General features: G+C 35.2%; 1 pseudogene; it reads left to right on the plus strand.

The window, feature by feature from the left end:
- The first annotated feature begins 3255 nt into the window (after nucleotides 1-3255).
- On the plus strand, nucleotides 3256-4984 carry LOC149256156 (delta(12)-acyl-lipid-desaturase-like; annotated as a pseudogene).
- Nucleotides 4985-10327: the final 5343 nt, after the last annotated feature.

Consider the following 10327-nt stretch of genomic DNA (forward strand, 5'->3'; position numbering starts at 1 on the left):
TGAAAATAAAAATTTCTCTTTTTAGTGCAAAATTTCACAAAAAAAAAAATATAAATCCTCTAAATATTCTTTATATAACTTTAATTTTAATTTAATTTATTTTTATTTTTATAAAATTTGACTAAATCAAAATATTTAAAATTGTAATATTTTTTTATTATTGATTTTTTACACCACTACAACCTCTCCCATAATAAACGGTAAAATATTTCACGCAACATCTACCAAATAATACCAAAACCCACCTTTATGAAAAATAACGAATACATGATGCTATGCTGATTAGACATCCTTCTTCCCCCAAAAAATATATTTTAGCGTGCCTGACAGGTCACTGGAATTTGGAATTTCTTCGTGGTGGGTTGGCCTGTCAAATCAAATTTGACTTCACCAAAGAAAACAAGCGAAATATTGGAGAAAGGAGCCATGGTAATGACGACAAGTCGTGTTTTCGTGGAATGGACGTGGTACCGAAAAGACAAACACAGAACGTGCATAGATATCGCTTCTGTGGACATAAGTGTGCTGCAGAAAGTGTAATTTGTCGCACACTCAATCCTTTAACCATACGACCAACTTTCACTCTCATTGTCTCCACCTTGCAATTTCACAACTTCCAACTTCATGATTGGTCTGTTCTGCAAAATCCCATAACGGACAACCAAATCTAAAATGTTTATTGGCTTTTGCTTTACAGCTTGCAACTTCAAGTTTCAAGTTATCGAAAATTCATAGACGTAACCTAACCAACATTGAAATGTAACTAGCATTTGCATCAGATGTTGCAAAGGAAACGTCGTAAGAGATAAATTTGAGAAGCATTGTGACATATAAAGAATCATTGAAGATGATAATTAGTAGGTGAAGGGTAAAGAGCTAGTACCCAATGCCCATTGCATTAAATAAGTCTTGTTTCTTTTGGAAACTTTTTGGCTATCTGACCAAAAAAAAACTTCCCATTTTTAGCAGGCTATGGAATGACTTCAACTAGAAGGAGACAATACTGGATACTATTGCAGGTATTGAGGAGGAGTAGAATGTTGTCCTCGTTAGTAAGATGAATAAGGGAAACAAGAAAAGAGGAACTAAGAAAGGTTAAAAAGGGTTATATACAGTCCTCCATTGTGAGCTTTTCCCGTAATCTTTTTGCTTCTCAATGTGTATAGTAAGTCTTCAACACTTTGTCTCTGCTTCCAATGGCTTCAATCTGCATATTCTTAAAAGGCGTTTTTGCTATTGTTTAATCTAACATCCTCTTTTTGGTTGGATTTATTTCTGTGAGCATGGTGGTATTCATTCTTTTAGCTCTCTTTAGTTCCCTTAGTTGTAAGTGCACAAAAATCTTGGACTATTATGACACTGAAATATTAATAATGGGAGTTAATAATCATGACAATTTTTTTGGTTGAATTCTTTGGGTTTTATGTCATTTTATCTCCAAAATACACAGATAATTTTGTTAGTAGGAACAAAGCTACAAGTTATAATAACAGACTTCAAGGTAGGCATGTTGTAGTTAAAGGAAACCCCAACTGTGCTGCCAACAAATAAACTTTTTTGGTTCAATCGCCCTCTACTTATCCTTTTTTTTTATCCATTTCACTCTTTTCCAGGTATCAAAATGATTTGCATCCTAAATTTCAATTAACAAATTGCATTTCTCTACTCCATTTTAAATAAATCTAAATTTAAAATGAATACTAACCTATTAAATACCTAAAAATTACTGGACAAAACATATAAAAAAAAATTGATCATTGATAAATGAATACTAACATATTAAATACCTAAAAATTATTAGACAAAAAAACATTAAAAAAAATTCTAATCATTGAAACATCATCAATTATTTAAGTTTATATATTATTGAGTAGTTTTCCACTTGAAGCTTCCTTATATGTCTCAGAAGTACAAGCACATACATGCCTTGTTTTTGTTGTTGGCCGTGCAATCTTTTTGTTATAGCGTCCAAAAAGTCTTTCTTTCTTTTCTTGATTGTTTACCATTTGTGTTTGTCAACTCAGTATTCCTGTAAGGTATGTTGGGAAGTTCTGAACTCTTCACGCCAAAACAAATTAACGGCAAAAATTTCAACCAAAAACACATTATTTATATGTAAGCTCTCGATCAGCAATGATCGTAGAAGTAGAAACAAGACATAGGAGGGGTCATATACTTGAATTAACATGAGCTTGATCCAAAATTGATCCCTTGCTGATAATTCTGGTCAAACTCGAACTTGAAACCATATTAACTATTGACATGTTCCCTCAGACGACAAAGACCAGATTAGGGCCTCTGACAAGAGATCCATGTCATTATTTTTCTGGTTTTGGACAGAGTGATAGAGATTTCAGCGAGATTTTGAAGATTCTGAGGACAACAATTCAAGAACAGAGGTGGAAAAACAGTGCATTTGATCTTTGTTGTACACAGGTGTAGCAAATGTAAGGGAGATGCATAACTCTGGCGCATCTGGTCCTTCAAACATATACTTGCATGGACAGAAGCAAGGACTGATTGAATGCATACTTTCCAGTGGCCTTAAGCCTCCAACCACATTCAGATATTTTGCATCCTTCCAAATTGATTCTGCTAGCTCTCCGAAGTATATTGTAAACAACCCAGATCTCTTAGAAGAGCTTGAAGCTAGATTAGGATGCTTGAGCAACTGCATTCACATTCATTCACGAGTATGATTTAATCCAAAATATTGACTAGCATAAATCCCCTAGAAGGATATATCATCCTTCACTTAGGTTCCCTGAAGTATTCCTGTTGTGTAGTTTCCTAGGACAGTTTCTGGTAGTGGAGGCTCAAAGTGAGGTCTACAGTCCAAAGTTCTATCTCTTCTTCAGGGCCATGGACAATTGTTGTGATCAGAGTTGGGAAATTAATAGTACATACCATTTAATAGCAAAGAATAAATTGCACATCAGTTTATATGAAGAAATTGCACATCAGTTTAATGAATTATATTCTCTATACGCAGCTTGACATGGAAATTAGTGGTACATACCATTTAATATCAAAGCAAAAATTGCGGAAATTGCACATCAGTTTATATGAAGAAATTGCACATCAGTTTAATGAATTATATTCTCTATATGCACCTTGTAGGCCATGATATATGTACGAAGTGACCTCTACTATATGTATGCACGCATTGCAGCCTGTGCCATAATACTTTGTAGAGACTTGTAAGCTACAAAGTGGGCTGGTGAAAGGACGGCCTTGCCTGCTAGGAAAGATATAATGGAGCGAGATCCTTGTGGAAAGCCATTGCTTACATTGGGAGAATTGAAGAAAGCCATTCCACCTCTTGCTTCAACATATCACTGCTCACATCATTCTCATATCTAGGATACGAACTTCTTATTGTTGCGCTTCTGTTGTATTCCACAACCACCTATTATTTCACAGGGCCTGGATTGCTTGGATGGGCACCCTGGTTTGGTTACTAGGCAGTTCAGGGGTGCGTTCTGTTTGGTATATGGGTTATAGCATATGAATGTGGGCATCATGCATTTAGCGAGTACTCTTTTGAGGATGATACATTGGGACTTATACTACATTCATGGCTTCTTGTACCATATTTCTTGTGGAAGTACAGTCATCGAAGGCATCATAGCAACACTGGGAGTTTAGAACAAGATGAAGCTTTTGTTCCCTAGACAAAGAATGACATGATAAAGTTGACTTACAGTTTGGTATCTAACCCGCCAGGAAGGTTGTTGATGATAGTAATTTACCTCACCGTGGGGTGGCCGTTGTATCTCACATTCAATTCTTCGGGAAGGAAGTATCTGGCATCATAGCAACACCGGGAGTTTAGAAAAAGAAGAAGATTTTGTTCCAAAACCACCTATTATTTCACAGGGCCTGGATTGCTTGGATGGGCACCCTGGTTTGGTTATTGGGTAGTTCAGGGGTGCGTTCTGTTTGGTATATGGGTTATAGCATATGAATGTGGGCATCATGCATTTACTGAGTACTCTTTTGTGGATGATATAGCGGGACTTATACTACATTCATGGCTTCTTGTACCATATTTCTCGTGGAAGTACAGTCAACGAAGGCATCATAGCAACACTGGGAGTTTAGAACGAGATGAATCTTTTGTTCCCCTTACAAAGAATGATATGATAAAATTGACTTATAGGCTTCGTATCTAACCCACCGGGAAGGTTGTTGATGATAGCAATTTACCTCACCGTGGGATGGCCATTGTATCTCACATTCAATTCTTCAAGAAGGAAGTATCTGGCATCATAGCAACACTGGGAGTTTAGAACGAGATGAAGCTTTTGTTCCCCGGACAAAGAATGATATGATAAAGTTGACTTACAGTTTGGTATGTAACCCGCCGGGAAGGTTGTTGATGATAGCAATTTACCTCACCGTGGGGTGGCCCTTGTATCTCACATTCACTTCTTCGGGAAGGAAGTATCCGTGATTTGGCTGCCACTTTGATCCATATTCCCCAATTTATAGCAAACGAGAGAGATTGCAGATAATGGTTAGTGACAATGCTTAGTCGGAGTGGCTTATACTCTGTACCTCTTGGCCTATGTTTATGGATTTTCTTGGGCCATAAAAGTATACAACATTCCACTCGTGATTGTGAATACATTCCTGGTGCTACCTGCAGCACATGCATCCGGCGCTTCCCCATTATGACGGACCAGAGTGGCAATGGATGAGAGGTGCACTGTCAACAATTGACAGGGATTACGGAATGTTGAATCATGTATTCCATCACATAATCGACACCCATGTGACTCATCATCTGTTCTCCACAATTCCTCATTACCATGCTAGGGAGGCCACTAGGGCTATTAAACTGATTCTGGGAAACTATTACTGCTACAACACTACACCTGTCTGTAATGCCTTATGGCAGGGGCTTAGAGAATGTGTGTATGTAGAGGTTGACTACCCTGGAAAAAGTGGGATCTTATGGTACATATGCAAGTCCACTTAACGGTAACCGCTAGATATTTAGATGGACTCCTTTTGATCCACCAGTTCCTTCCCTGCCTCATATGAATAATGTGTGGCATCTAATTAGGACGTGTTTGTAAAATGTCTGTTCAATAATTTGCAAAATACACTTTTTCTTTTCTGCGGAAGAAAAAAAGGCTTTCTTTCTATTGATATAAAAAGTAGTACATTATCATGGTTACATCACAATGTTGATCAAGAAATTCAACGAAGAAGCTATCTATCTATCTCTTGTATAGTATAACATCCAAGAGAGTAGAAAGAGAGTAAACTATTAGTGTTGTCACCTACAGTTGGTTATAAAAAATCGCTAAAAAAATTCCTAGTTCCAGAGATTGTATCTTAAATCCTCCGCCAACCAAAACCCACCAAAAAGAATCATGCAAAAGATCAAAAAGCATTAATCAGTCTGCTATCTATTTATCTATTTCTTGTAAAATATAACATCAGTAAACTGCTGTCACCTACAGTTTTTTATAAAAAATTCGATCAAAAAATTGTGCTGTCACCTACAGTTTGTTATAAAAAATTCGCTCAACAAACTACCTTGTTCCAGAGAATATCTTAAATCCTCCACCAAAAAGAAACATGCATAAACCAAATAAGGCAATAACTAAAAAATGAAGTAAAATATGAAACAATCGTCTAACGATGGATCAAACGAGAAAGAGCGATGACAGGTGTGCACCTAGGGGAGTTTGTTTAAGAGAGAAACACCTTATGGTGTAATTAGCAATTACTTTTAACTTTTTCTAAAATGTATGTTGATTGATGTTGACTGATGTTGACTAAACAAGATCAAAGAATAACCCTAAAAATGAATGATGACGAGGGGAGTTTGTTTAAGAGAGAAACGCCTTATGTTGTAATTAGCAATTACTTTTAACTTTTTCTAAAATGAATGTTGATTGATGTTGACTAAACAACATCAAAGAATAACCCAAAAAATAAATGATTTTAGATGAAAACTCAATATATATGTTTGAAAATCAATTTTCCAATCAAAATAACATGTTGTCCAACCTGATAATAGGTTGTCCAACATGATAACATGTTGTCCAACATGATAACATGTTGTCCAGTCCAACATGATAACATGTTGTCCAACTATATAAATAACGCTAAAAAATAAAACAAACCACTAATATCACATAAAATAAGAAATAGAACAAATCATGATATCTTAATTTTTAAATATATCAAAAACAATTTAACATTTAAAAAAAATCTAGATAAAGATCTATATCCATCTTATCTTTATATAAGAATATTCATATAATTTTCTCATAAGAGTATAAGAGTATTCGTATTTAGTAATTTAATTTTTCAAAATAATTTTCACAAATTTTCTGTTCGTATACTTTGCAACTTGAGAAACCATTGTTAATTTACTTATTTTCAATTGGCCTCGACCTGAACACGTTTAGACATGCAAATATCAACATTCTTCAGGAAGGAATCGACAATTTACTCACAATTAAAGATAATAATCCATGTTAACAAAACTAAATTGATATTAGCAATTTAATGTAATTATACATGTAGGAAACATTAAACAAAAAATGAATTTTTATTACGTTTTTAATGATAGAGTTTACAAGAAGATTAGAGGCTATGATGTCTGATTAAATCTATTTTTTCACAACAACCCAATGTCATCACAGTGGCACCATCTCCAACGGTAAATTCAGATCCAACATTCTATCTCCCTCCATACTCGCATCCGACGAGAATCGCTCTTCCTCACGCTCTTTCCCCTTTAAGTTCCGCTCACCGGCCTTCGAGTCGACGTCGCAGGTTCTATTCCCACGGGGTAAAAAATCTTTCCACTCGAATGAAGGGCGCCACAACACCTGAAACGGAACGGCTTTGGCATCGTCCGCCTTCCCCTCCTCGATGCATTTTGCAGCGGGCTCTTGCCTATTACCCCAGCAGTGCCTCTTGGTGGCCTCGATACGTACTCTTTTTCAAGTAATTAAATATTGTCCAATAATCTAAAATAAATATCCAGCAACAAATATATTTTGTATAAATAAAACAAAATAGTCGAAAACAACCATCACAAAGCAAAAAAAGCCAGGAATTTAGAGAGTAACCTGCTGGGTTGACGCTGAAAAAGGCTAAATTTGTGAAAACTTGTCCTGGAATTTATATTAAAAAAGTCAGTCCAGCCAAATTAAAAGTTGAAAAAGCACAAAATTCTAGCGAAATGGAATTTAGAGAGTAAGTTGTTGGGTTGATGCCGAAGAAGGCTAAATTTGTGAAAACTTGTCCTGGAATTTATAATAAAAAAATCAGTGTAGCCAAATTAAAAGTTGAAAAAGTACAAAATTCTAGCGAAATTAAAAATTAAAAAAGCACAAAATCCTATTCATCCACAACTGGTTTTTCTTCAAACCAAATAACGCAACCCCACTAAGCGGTCCGACAAGAAAGGATAGTGATGCGGATTTTCTCTGGCTTCTTCATTCAGGGTTTCTTTGCGCAGTCTGGATTTCTTAACATTCGCATCGTATTAAGATAGCATAGCATCATTAGACAAGAGCTCTGAAATCTACGGGCCTCGAAGTCAAGTAGTCAATCACTGAACCAGAGAGATGGATTTCCTATCCGTACTGCCTGACTACACAATCAGAGGGAACTGGAGAGCATCAGGATTGCGGGAGAGGACATCCACCTCGGGAAAGATTATAAATTTCCCTCCAACATGGAGACAGCCTACAGATACAAACAAGGTAGTCTCAAATGCCTTGTTTTCTTGCTGAAAAATTGCCCATCTCAAGCACACTGAGTACATGCAACAAGCCCGAGCGCATAAGTTCCACCTTCCAGAGTAACTACCAGAGCAATTGAAACAGACACGCTTGACTCACCAGCGCAACCGTCATGCAATTCAAAATATTTAATGGTACAGATGATGACACGGAGGTAGGTAGGATAGTTGATTTCAAAGGGAACGCCTTACGTCGTAATTAAAAACATAGGTCAAAATCAATATTTCTAATTTAACATGTTTTTCTTCATCTATGAAGAAGACACTTCCAAGTTGCTATTAAAACGATAGCTTAAATTGAACTGTTAAAGAGAAGTTCCAAGTTGCTATTAAAACGATAACTTAAATTGAATTGTTAAAGAGAAGTGCAGATAAATGATAACAAAGATAATGCTCTGCATTATCAGGTAATGGTAAATAAATAAACTCTAAAGATGAAAGTTGTTGGAAGTGGAACCACAAGGGTGGGGACCATCTGAAGCAATATACTTGACAACATTGTGATTGAAAAACCAATCACCAACATCTTCTGCAATGGTCTGTCACAAAACAAAAACATATACACATGTATATCAACTTGAACCTTCAAGAGAAAATCTTTGGAACATTATTCGGAAAATGGCAGATAATGGGGCACCTTTGAATTTAATTTTGGAGAACTTGGTGTGTGCCACAGATCCTATACGTTTGTTTGACAGTGTGCATAGCAGGAATCGATAAACAACCCTCCGTTGCATGAGTCAAACATGGGTGTTAATGCACATATCGTATCGTTTCTGAATCCTGTTATATGTTAGTTATGTTGTGATTAGTTATTATTGTTATGAAAGTTTATTTCTACGTTTATTATAGATTTTGGGTATATTTTGGAATGAAGGTACATTAAATAATTGTTTGAACTTTCTAGATTATCAAACTCTAAAATATTTTCTAAATCTACCATTAATATAAATTCAACACTTCTAATATTATCCTTAAAATATATAATAAAAAGTTAAATATTCATTCAAAGAGTAACCTTCCAAAAAAATACATATTCATTCAAAGAATAACCTTCCATTATTTTCAATTGCCATGGAGCGCAGGTAGTTATATTCATCTTGCAATTCTCCCAACTACCGCTGGGATCTGCTGAAACAAGCACCCAAATATTTGCAACCTGTAGAAAACAAATTGCCAGCCATAGAAGATATGATATCACATCCCATTGTTATATGGTGCAGAATAAAATAAAACAGTGAGAAATTCTCCAGAGATTTTATTTACCTGTGTTGTATCATATGCAGAGTTTACAACAAAAAGTGCTGTTTTGATCAACTCTAATATATACTAGGGAAAGAAACACTGCCAGTATATATCGTCAACGTTAGGAACAACTCTTATAAGTAATTTCGAATGAAAATAATTGCCTGAACATCATACTACCAGACTTGCAGGATCCATTTTTGATATGCAAGCAGCTCGCAAGTGTTTTAAAGACCCCTGAAATACAATATCATATTCCATAAAACCATGAGAATGCAAAATACAAAAACCATGACGATGCAAAATAGATATCATGCAAAACAAAAGCCCAAGAATTGAAAAATAAAGATCAAGAAAAAAATCCAAAATTTTAATTGGCTTAGGATATTTAAATAAAAAAGAGCCGAGATATATACATGAAATGTGACTACTTCATTGTAGAAAATCCTAAATAGGTTTTGACCTGCTACGTCATCTCTGCAAGGAACGGTATGTAATTAAATTATCAAAATATGCATAAAATCTGAAATACAGATAAAATATTCAATAGGCATGGGTGGTTGGTTGAGTTTTAACATTAAATATGCAGAAACTCTGTAATTCGATGTAGCTGGAGTAGTGTGTATTAAAGATGTTTTAAAAACATTAAAGAATATGAAAGGTCAATATAAATTATAAAATGTGGATTAAATTTAGAATTATGAACTTTTGTAATTTAGAGTATAGACTTGAAATACCCGGATTTTTTATTGAACATCATTTAAAATGCCTGTAAATACTATCGATTTCCCCATGTATAGAGAAGAAGCTAACGCATAGTAAGCCAAATTAAAAGTTGAAAAAGCACAAAATTCTAGCGAAATGGAATTTAGAGAGTAAGCTGTTGGGTTGATGCCGAAGAAGGCTAAATTTGTGAAATCTTGTCCTGGAATTTATAATAAAAAAATCAGTGCAGCCAAATTAAAAGTTGAAAAAGCAAAAAATTCTAGTGAAATTAAAAATTAAAAAAGCACAAAATTCTATTCATCCACAACTGATTTTTCTTCAAACCAAATTGTTGAAATTATAATTTCAACTGCAGTGAACAGAACAACAGCAGCTACTTTATTCATTTGTCGTGATCCGGCGCCCCACATTTTCTCCCGATCTTTTAAGTCACCGCCATTACCATCTTTTCACTCTTTAATTATTTTTGAGTTCCCGAAGGATGAAGATCAGATACAACACTACATCATTACTTCTCAACAACCATATTAATGAGCAGAACAACTGAAAGAGAAAAGAACCAGCCTCGAGCCGGCGTAG

Source organism: Pinus tabuliformis, chromosome 7 (assembly GCF_031772625.1).
Source record: "Pinus tabuliformis cultivar Carrire ecotype Pingquan chromosome 7, CPIR1, whole genome shotgun sequence".
NCBI lineage: Eukaryota > Viridiplantae > Streptophyta > Pinopsida > Pinales > Pinaceae > Pinus > Pinus tabuliformis.